This window comes from Pelobates fuscus, chromosome 1 (assembly GCF_036172605.1).
Source record: "Pelobates fuscus isolate aPelFus1 chromosome 1, aPelFus1.pri, whole genome shotgun sequence".
NCBI classification, from domain to species: domain Eukaryota; kingdom Metazoa; phylum Chordata; class Amphibia; order Anura; family Pelobatidae; genus Pelobates; species Pelobates fuscus.
In genome coordinates, this window is record NC_086317.1 from 392,503,064 (window position 1) to 392,514,579 (window position 11,516).

An 11,516-nucleotide genomic window follows, 5' to 3' on the forward strand; every position below is an offset into this window, starting at 1 on the left:
CAGAGATATGACATTACTGCACAATTTTTGTTTTTAGTTTTCAAGCTTGACTTGGAGTGATACGATATGAAGTGAAAATACCAACATATAACATAAACGGGTATCAGCCCAACAGAGCTGCCTTATTGATTAAGTTAGGAACATGCCTGCGCGTCTAAAGCAAATGATTTAAGATTTAAGAGGTACGTGTCAAGTTACAAGAAGATTGCTATAAGCATTTCACAATAACAGTATGCTATGCGTCTCGTTAGCTAAATGTTGAGTAGCATGTTGTTCAGCGCGTAAAAGTAAGTTTAATTTACATCTAGTCCAGAACCAGAACGGAAAGGTTTAATGCCTAAACCCTTGTACATCGTGTGATTGTGCGCAGGTTAGTTCTGAGTACCAGTGGTAGTTATTACAGCAATTTTTAACACGGAGGTGTACTCAGCTACCTGACAACACAGACCTGCTGCATTCTATTGGTAACTACATGCCACATTGCTGAACTCGTCTTCTAAGGAGCAACGTAGGTCCCAATTATGTCTGGGTGGAGCGTTCCAGCAGTAGCGGAAAGATTAGTGAGAAACTTTCATATTGATACGTTGAGACATTAAGCTTAGGTGGGTCTCTAGTATTATGGTCTGACAGTGCTGTCGTAAAGGTAGCGATGCCCCTGTTACCCTGGGGCGGGGGGGGGTGACGTGGTTTGGGGTCAGCCTACTGTCAGTGGTTGTGGTGTCCTGCGTCAGTGCGGGGGGTCCTCTATGTCCGGTGTCTGGGCCTTCTCTTCCGTCATGGTGGGGTATCTGTGATCACAATTAACAAACAACTGTACCCTACTTTAAGGGATGGGGCAAAAGAGTAGTGTCCCGGAGGAGAGAAAAAAGAGTTCGTGGCTTCTGAGGCCTGCCGCCAGAGCTCTCCGATATGCATGCCTTGCCTCGGTTTTTTTGGCTTTAATTTTTTGGTTTTCCTCCCCATGAGGTCTTAATATATATCGGGCACTGTGAGTGGTCACCGTGTAAGAAAGCCTCCAGGCCCTGGAGTCTCGGCGCGTAAAAGGCCGCAGTCCGGTGCCGCGGCTCTGCGTATTTGCCGGGTACGAAAATGGTATCAACCGGTGCGGTATCGATCAGGTAAGACCCCTGGAGCGTTGTTATTGTCGGATGCGGCTTAGTTGAGGGGATATTTGACGGATTCGGGTTGTATGCTGAGGAGCTCTCGTTAATGGCGTCCGTTCTAGTCGGTTGGCAAGCCCCGCCCCCCATATTCGCATTTTTAACACTTAGGTAGAAGGGCGAAAGCAGCATTGGACGACGGACGGAAATAGAATGTCCGAAACGTCGATTCACGTTACCAATCAGCAGCTTGCAGGATGTCTGATAGAGATGCGCCTGCCAAAAAAGCGGCTGGTGCTGCCGCCGCTCGCACGGAGTGTGCTCCAAAGGATGCATCTATGCCAGCTAGAGAAAGAAGCCATTTGATCCACCTGGCTAGAGTGGTGACCGAAACCGGACCATGGGGGCTAACATATGATACCAATAGTTGCCTTGCTGTTGGTGGGCATAATGTTTCTGTTGCCGCCACATATGCTCACAGAGTTTTGACCACGCACAATTGAGGGTCCGAGGTGAAGAATGGGTAAAACACCGATGACTCCCTCCGGATTTATGGAAAACTCGTCTTTATCGATCGCCCGGACATCTGATACCCTCCGGAATGAGACCATGCACAGTAGGAAGGTGAATTTTGCCATCAGTTGTTTAAAAGATAATAGTTCGTTAGGGGGCCATCCCCTTAGGAAACAGAGTACCACATTCACATCCCATAGATGTTGATATTTCTGTGCTGGGGGTCGTCTCAGTTTGATGCCCCGTAACAGTCGACAGATCAGGGGATCTTGTCCTACCAGTCTTCCTTGGGACGGTATGTGGGCTGCTGAGGATCTGACCATGTTAATGGTGCGGTACGATTTTCCTTCCTCGAATATCTTCGATAGGAAGCTCATGATATCGAACACAGGGGCTGTAAAGGGATCCAGGTTCCGTCCCATGCACCAATCGGTTCAAGAATGCCATGCCGATAAGTAACTCTTTCGTGTTCCAGGAGCCCAGGAGTCCCATAAGAGATCCTTAGTCGATAGGTTTCCGGTACACCATGCTCCCCTGAAAGATTCCAGGCTATCAGGGAGAGGCGTCCGTCTAGGAGCATCGGGTGTGGGTTCCCCAATGGGTTTCTGAGTAGGTTGTAGTCGTTCGGTAGTAGAATCGGGTCCTGCCAAGCCAGTTCGAGCAGGTCCGGGAACCAGGTTTGGTTAGGCCAGTTGGGTGTCAGGAGAGTTAATCTCACTACTCGTCACCGAATGTGGTGGGGAACCCTCGCGATCATGGCGAATGGGGGAAAGGCGTAAGCGCCTCGTGGTGGCCATTGTTGGGTGAAAGCGTCGACTGCTGGGCATTCCGGGTCTGGGAGCCAGCTGTAAAATTGTGGCACTTGATGGTTGTTGCGTGAGGCAAATAGATCCAGTATGAAGGGTCCCATCTGTTCGTTCAGGATGGCAAATATCTGTGGGTCCAGTTGCCAATCGCTGACGTCTCTCCAGTGTCGGGAGTACCAATCTGCTGTAAGATTCGACTCCTCTGGCAGGTATTCTGCTTGTATCGTGATGTTGCGTGGGAGACAGTAATCGAAGATTTCCTTCGTTAGATCCACTAGTGTTTGGGAGCGTGTACCTCCAAGGTGGTTGATGTATCGCTCTGCCGATATGTTGTCCATCCGGAGAAGTATACAGCAATTGGATTGTCCTTTCGTCAGACTGCATATAGCAAATGACCCCGCTAGCAGTTCCAGTCAGTTGATGTGCATTGAGAGTTCTTGGGTTGTCCATGTTCCTCCCGTGGATGCTTCCCCATCCGTGGCACCCCATCCCAATCGGCTGGCATCCGATTCCAGCACGAAGTCCGGGTGGGTGCCGAAGATGGCCGTTCCAAGCTTGCATACAATTGAGCCACCATTCGAGTTCTTGGCATACCTCGTTCGTTAGCGGGACTGGTTGGTTGTACGTAGGGTTTTGTCGAAGAAAGCAGGTTTTCAATTGTTGCATGGCCTGGTAGTGTAGAGGGCCTGGGAATATGGCTTGTATCGATGAGGACAGTAGGCCAACAATCCGTGCTAGTTGTCGAAGCGGGATGGAATTGCATTTGAGTACTCTGCGGATTTCCTTTTTGATAGCCGTCACTTTGGTAGACGGGAGATGAAGAGTGCAGGACCTGGAGTCTATCTCGAAGCCCAGGAATTGGATGTTCTGCGCGGCCGTCATAGCGGATTTGGCCCTGTTGACTATGAAGCCCAGGGATTCCGACAATTGAACCGTGTATTTTGTATGTTGTGTTGCCACCTCCCTTGTTCTGCAGAACAAGAGTATGTCGTCTAGGTAAATAATGCACCTGATCCCACGGGTCCTGAGGTGCGAGACTACTGGTTTCAACATCTTCGTGAAGCACCATGGTGCCGAGCTCAGTCCGAAAGGGAGGCAACTGAATTGCCAGGGAGCGCCGTTCCATAGGAATCGGAGGAAAGGGCGGCTGTCCTCGTGAATTGGGATTGAGAGATATGCGTCTTTGAGATCCAGACGCGTAAACCAGTCCTTGTCTTGAAGGAGATCCCTTAGTAAATGTATGCCCTCCATTTTGAAGTGACGGTAGGTCACGTGGGCATTCAACTTTCTTAGGTTGATAACCGGTCTGAAATCTCCGGTTTTCTTGCAGACGAGGAACATATTGCTGAAGAAGCCTCCTCGTCCCTGTACGGGCTGTATAGCACCCTTCCTGTGTAGTTCGCGGAGCTCCATTTCTATGAGGTGCGCGTCCGCGGTCGAGAGATATAACGGATGTGGAGGAAATTTCTGCACTGGATTTGTACGCAGTTCGATGCGATACCCTTTGACCGTCTGTAGAACCCAGGCGTCTGTGGATAGCTTCCCCCAGTTCTGGGAAAAAAGATAAACACGGCCTGCAGACATGGTTAGTTGGGACATAGTTAAGGGTTGTTTTCTTACCTGTGGGAAATCTTGCGCGGGCTCGTCCGTGACCTCCACGTCCTCTGTCTGTTCCCCTCTGATAGTAGGGGTAGCGTTGTCGAAAGCCTGCGTCTTGGTAACCCTGTTGCGGGTAAAATTGTTGTGGGTGTCCTGTGCGGGGGCCCGATGGCCAGAATCGGCTGGTGGCACGGCCCCGCTGCCGACCAGCCCTGGGAAAAACACCCCTTGCGAAGGTTGCCTCGGAAAACCTTGCGCATAGATGAACGGGCTCTGTTTAGTGAGGTGAAGACATTGACATGTTTATTTAGCTCCTTGAGGAAGGCCTCCCCAAAGAGCTTGCCCTGTGCCTGTGGGCCCAATTCTTTTACCCCCAGATCCGCTAGTTTGGGGTCTATGCGGAATAGTGCTGCGTGGTGCCGCTCTGTTGAGAGGGCCGCATTGGTGTTCCCGAGAAAGCAGAAGCCCCTCTGGGTCCATTCTCGGATGTCATGTGCCCACTCTCCTATCATGTCCGCATTAAAAGAGTCCGCCCTGGCGTAGGCATCATCCGCCAGATACATTACGCGGGCCAATGGCCCCATTGTGTCCAGGAGCTTGTCTTGTGCCCCTTTTAGACTCCTCTCTATCCCTCTGCGGGGGTCCCGACCTCCCTAATCCATGAATGTTAGCATAAGTTGGTCGAACTCCGGTGTGAAGGCTACCTTATCAGGTAATGATGGTCTTGGGCACTCCGCTCTCATGCGCTTGCGTACGTGTTTCTCTAAAATTAGTAACTCGGTTATCCATAATTGGGTTTGCAGATCCAGAAATGCATGAACCTGATGAGGTGCTCAGGCGGGGCCCATTCCCCTGAGCGGGGGCGCCGGATATTTCTGGGGTCAACATTTTCTGCCCCGTGGTGTCCCGGAATACTTCTTGGTCCTGTGTGATGGTGGAGGCGGAGGCTTCTTCGTCTCCTTTACCCTGGGGCTCACCCAGGAAGGTCTCCGTGACGTAGGCGTTGGAGCCCCAATCGCCTTCGTCCGAATCGGAGATATCCGCCTGCCATTCATCTAGGATGGAGAGGGAGTGTGGCACGTCTTTTTCCTCATCCGAGGAGAGTTCTTTAGCGTATGTGCGCTTTGGTGCCATAGGGCGTTTACTGTGCTTCAGAGGCGCCTTGCCTTTATTGGTGGCCTTTTTTGATTCCTCGCCCTTCCAGTGGCGTTTAGCCGGGCGGTGTCTCTCCTGAGAGGAGTCATCCGACTCCTCTGAGTCTTCTTTATTACGAGGTCGTCTACTAACCGGCTTGTTAGTTTCAGCGGCCGGTGTTAGTACTTTTGCCATTGCCTTTTCCAAGGAGGCGGCCACTGCCACATTAATCATGGCTTGGAGGTCGTTTGAATTCTGGTTATCCTCCATAGTGAGGGCTTTTGACAGGCACGGGACTGTATTCATTACGCACACTGTGCTTTTGGTGCGGGAGGGGGGGAAGTGTTTAATCCTTGGACCCAGGCAGCACAATGTCTTGGGCTGGCCCTGGTCACAGCTATGGATATGTTTTAACCCTTCAAGGTAAACCTTGCTGTTTCAGGAAATGACAGGACCACTGCACCCAGGCCTCACTGAGATGAAGTGACCTGGATGACGCCTATGAACTGTTTGTAATCCCCAGACAACCACCACTCCCTTCCAAATTGGGAATGTATAATTTGAGCCAAAACCTCCATGTAATATGCTTATGAAATAGTTACCAACGCCTGAGCCTGATACAGGCAAAGCTTCTCCATACAAGCCAATGGATAGAAGAGCAACATCTCCAAAGAATCCTTGAGGGACACAAGTGTGCTCAGTTCCAGAGACTTCGAGCTGATGTTAGATGCACCAACTGTGCCATCAGTAAACACATGGGGGTTTTGGGATACTTGACCCCAAGTTGACAGTAGGTGCCAGGACAAGAATATTTTTTAGAAAAGGAGCCAGTGTCGCGTTATGAAGTTGATATACACGTATATACTCACACCCTCAACTACCCTAAAGTTAAAAAGAGGAAAAACAAATATATGAAAAAGGATATAATCGAAAGGATGTGCAGATTCAACTCCAGAAAGTTAGAAAGAAAGATAGGAAAGAACTAATAGTATATAGTATATAAACATAGGGAAGAAAATATGTGGTAAAAATCTGATCAGATTCTAATTGTGTGATTTTAGTTTAGTCATATGTTTAAAAATATTTAAATATGAATTGGCATATTCTTAAACAAGATGATTATTTATGCCAATTTATAGGAAACAAACATAGGATAATATACAGGGGCCCAACAAATGTTAAATTCAAAGTTATATCAAGTAAGAAAAGAAAAAAAAATATTTTTTATTTGTGGAACTTGCTTAGCTTGCATCAAGTCTGTGATAATCTAAACAACAAAAAATAAATTGTACTAACCATAAATGTTTTCTTCATATCAGCGGCAGTACAGTAAGGATATTCATTGGATTCATTGTATGGGACAAGTAAAACAAAAAATCCCACCCCTTTGCAGCCACTAGCACTGTTATACCAAAGCAAATGTCTCAAATGTATTCAAAGGGAGGGAATATATGTACTACTGCAGATACTAAGAAAAATAAGCTATAAGAGATATAGCCAGAAACTCCCTGACGGGTGGGTACTTTAAGTAATGGTTGCTTGCAACACCCTGCACCCAAAATAAGCTTCTATGCAGGCCAAGATGTCTAGCCTGTAATGCGTGCTGAACATTTTAAATAAGGACCAGGCAGGAGCTTTGCAGATGTCTTCTGGTGTAGACATGGCTCTCTCTGCCCAAGAAGTGGCTATATCCATGGTAGAATGAGATTTGATTTTAGTTGGAAGAACAGATCCATGTACAGCATATGCCAGCTTCTGTAATCCACCTAGCAATAGAGGACTTAGAAGCCTAAAGTCCTTTAGACCGACCCTTAAAATTGATAAAACAATGGGATGTCTTCCATTCTTGAGATCTGGTCTAATAGAGATCTTGTTTATCTTTCTTAAGAAAAGAAGGGTTATGACAGAAAGTTGGTAACATAATTGATTAAGGTTGGCTTTGGCCAAAACCTTTGTATGGCCCAGGAAACCGAATGTGGCAGCAGGTAAAAACCATTTGGCCCATAAAATCTGCCCAGTTTTCTAAATACTTTCATTAGTCTATAGCCTTATCTTATATCTAGGATAGCCTTTATGCCTATCCCACGCATGCTTAAACTTGCTCACTGTGTTAACCTCTACCACTTCAGCTGAAAGGCTATTCAATGCATCCACTACCCTCTCCGTAAAGTAATACTTCCTGATATTAGTTTTAAACCTTTGCCCTTCTAGTTTAAGACTACATCCTCATGTTGTGGTAGTGTTTCTTCTTTTAAATATAGTCTCCTCCTTTACTGTGTTGATTCCCTTTATATATTTAAATGTTTCTGTCATATTCGCCATGTCTCGTCTATCCTTCATGCAATACATGTTAAGTTCCTTTAACCTTTCCTTCTAAGTTTTATAATGCAATCTTTGAACCAGTTTTGTAGCCGTTCTTTGAACTCTCTCCAAAGTACCAATAGCCTTCTGGAGATACTGTATCTAGTACTGCGTGAGGTCTCACCACTACTCTTTACAATGGCATGAGCACTTGCCTCTTTCTACTGCTAATAAGTCTCCCTCTACAACCAAAGCATTCTTCTAGCTTTTTCTGCTGCTCTATTACATGGTCTGCCTACCTTTAAGTCATCTGAAATAATTACCTCTAAATCCCTTTCCTAAGATGTTGAGGTTCGGACTGTTTAAAATATTCTATACTCTGCCCTTGGGTTTTTATGTCCAAGATTCATAATCTTTTGCTTATCCACATTAAATGTCAGTTGCCAAGGCTTTCTCCATTTTTCTAGTTTACCTAAATCATTTGCCATTTGGCTTATCCCTCCTGGAACATCAACTGTATTGCAAATCTTTGTATCATCAGCAAAAAGACATAGCTTACCATCAAGATCTTCTGCAATATCACTAATAACATATGGGTTCAAGAACAGAGGTACCCCACTGGTAACAAGACCTTGCTTCGAATATACTCCATTAACTACAACCCTCTGTTGCCTATCACTCAGCCACTGCCTAACCCATTCAACAATACTGAAATCCCAAACGCAAATTCAGGTGCTGCAGAAAGGCCTTGAACTCCTCAAACTCTTTTAACCGAAGTAATAGCAACTGAAAATTATGTTTAATTAAACAATATTCCAGCGGCTCAAAAGGACTATCAGATAAGGCATTTAAAACCCAGGAGGAAAATGAGATTGCTCCAGAGAATGAAGCGGTCACGTAGCCTTCTAATTAAAGACTGGGAAGCAAAATCCTGAATGAGGAAAAAAGTGTAAAGGGTAAGGTCCTAGTATAAATCCTTCCTGAAGTCATACAAAACCACTGGAGCAGAAGGGTTGATGGCATTAAGATTTCTCTCTTTACACCAAGCAATGAATGTATTCCAAATGTTCATGGATTTTTAAAGAAAATATCTACTGTATCTTTAATTCCCTTGTCTACTAGAATCAGCCTTGCATTATCCATGCCCTGAGGGCTAAAGTTTTTAGTGTTTTGATTGACACACCCTTGTTCTCCAAATTTTTTTTATAATACAGTATTTTACATGGTTCTGCTTCTGTCAGAAGTAGGAGGTGTGGTTCGGCCAAAAAGGAATAATTGCCAGCACTAAGGATCAGTTTGCATGGAATTAATGCAACGAGGGCTTCTACTGAAAAGCCATCTAGGACATCTGGATTGTCTTCTCTGTAAAGCAATGCAAATGAAGGAACCTTTCCTGTTGCTCCTTGTGGCCATCGCTGGAACACCAATTTTTTTTTTACCAGTTCTTTGGGATTTTAGAGACCAGTCTGCATGTTTCCAGTGTCTGCTCAGGTCGCGCGACACTTGATTGCCTCTTACATGAACAGTTGATCTAGCTGATAAATGGTTTCTGTATGCACATAATTCTGTTAAAAAGTTGGCTTCTTATTCCTCCTTGCTTGTTTTTAATAAATTACCGTAGTAAAGCTGTCTGCTTGACTAACGGATTAGACTTATCATATTTTTTTAAATTTAACACAGCTTTCCAGGCTGCTTTTATTACCTTGAAGTTGGAAGACACAATGACATCTTTTGAAGACCATACTTCCTGAGCCACTATGGAATTCATAAGTGCCCCATCCTGTTCCAGAGGCATCTGTAGTAATCCACACTCAATTTCTTTGTGCAATTGTAAGATCTTTTTGCACAAATATTGATATTTTCCACCATCTTTTTATAGTGTTTTCTAAAATACGAGTTTCTTTTTCCAAGTCACCTGTTCCAGCACTGTCTTCTTGCAGTAACCTGATGTTTGCCTTTCCTCATCTTGCATCCGGAATGGTGGATGTAAGTAGCCCCAACATGCTCATCATGTCTGATGGAGCAAATGGGGGTTTTCTGAATGTATTCTTAGCCTCTTGTGTACAGCTAGAAGCAAGTGTAAACCATTTGGCCAAGAAAGAAAACCCTGTCTGACGGTTGTAAAAAATTCTCTGATTTTATGAGCCAACCATGATCTTGGAGTATTTATAATGTAATCTTTAAATCTTCTTTTAGCTAGGAATATGTTGCTAACTTGATAGCCTCAAAAGAGATTTTTTTTTTCTTGACAGATGCAAGAGAGAAAAGTAATTGAGTAGCCAGTTTGGCAAAAAAAGATGGCTTCAGATTTGTATTAATTTTTTTATTTTATTCAACATGCACGATGAACAGTTGTCTCTCTGCATTTATTTCATGGTTTTGCGAAAAGGATGATTTCTGTTTTTGTAATTCCTCTAACAGGGTTTGAAAACCATCTTGAACCTCTATCCCAAGAAAGTGCTTTCTTTGTAAATTCTGAAATCTGTTTAATCAGGTCATCTAGTGTGGATCCAAATAACGTTTCCCTTCCAAAAGGGAGTTTGCATAATGCAGACTTAGAGGCAGTATCAGCAGACAAACTAACAAAATAGCCCTGCTGGCGACTGAAGATAAGCCCATACATCTTGCAGCCAAATTAAATGATTTGTCTGTAATTTCCCAAATATTTATTGGCCAGCTTGACATTTTGAAATAACCTTGCCGGGTCCTCAGCACTTTAATCTGAGAAATATTCCAATTCCTGGGTCCATGTGTTGTGGGCTCTTGGCACAGAAGAACTTTGATGCCTTGCTGAGAAATGCAAATGCTTGGAAAATACATTTGCAGGTTTTTCTGCCCTCGTATCTGTAGGATATTCTACTTTTTAACAGATAAGTTTATTTTAAATCCACATAGGTTTCTATTTACTTTGTTGATTTAATACAAATTAAAATTGGTCCATTTTTAAGTACATTGATCTCTTTGAATAAGTTGGTGCTCTATAAATGCCTATAATAATGGGGAAAAATGCACTTCCAATTGGTCTCTATTGGAAGGGACATTATACGCTGAATCGGAGCTTTAACCAGCACTGACTGTACAGTTATGATGCAAGGACTCCCGTGGAACCACCCAGGAATATTTCATTGTGGTACAATTGAGATATATAAATGGTCATTTAAATCTTGTAAGCAACTTAAGACTTCTTTAGTCAAAGTGCATTATGCTGTACTTTAGATGCAGAATTGTTTTTATGAGGTTATTTTTCTTTAATTAAATGCTATAAAGTAAATTTTTGGAGGTATTAGGAAGATTGTGGTCCCAGGAAATCTGAAGTATCTCTTTACCATGCCTCTTATACTTGAGCCAATATTACTGGCTCAAATACGTGAGTGGATTGACATTTATTTACCAGGGATTCCTCATGTGAACTACTTATTACGCTGTTAAATTTTCTGTTATGTTTACATTCTAACCCCAAAAGATTTGAAGGCAATAGATTTATGTATATTTTGTATTACCAGAAAGGTTGGAGGTTGCTTTAAATGTTTTCTGTCTTAATGATCCTAAATGTGTTGAAAATTTGCTGTCAAACTATATTTGCTTTAACTATCTTTGCTTGGATTACATCCACATTGTGAAAACAAATGCATGCAGTCAGCCAGATTGTGTGTGTGTTTTTTTTATGCCTAGATGGTAGCTTAGAAAGATTAGAGGGCAATGATAGTAGGCCTGCTTTTAACAGACAGAATATTTGTGCATTGAGAAGTTTGTATACTGAAGTCAGGCTTCCCTCTGCACCAACCTCCTTCAGGTTCTGAAGATGCAAATTACATCTTTGTTCTGTATGATCAAATTATTTTCCTAATGGACAAGTCAGGCTTTACCTTTTCCTGTGGCTGGCCAAATGTGCTGGGATGGATTAGTCCAATGCACTCAACCAATCAAAGCTGTCCAGGTTGGATGAAGTTGACACTGACAAAAAAAAGTGTTAAAAAAAAAAAAAAAAAAAAAAAAGAGTGGGCTGTATGCAGGTGCTGTGGACGGACACGGTTTATGCCAAACCGTTAGCAGCCCAGCTTAA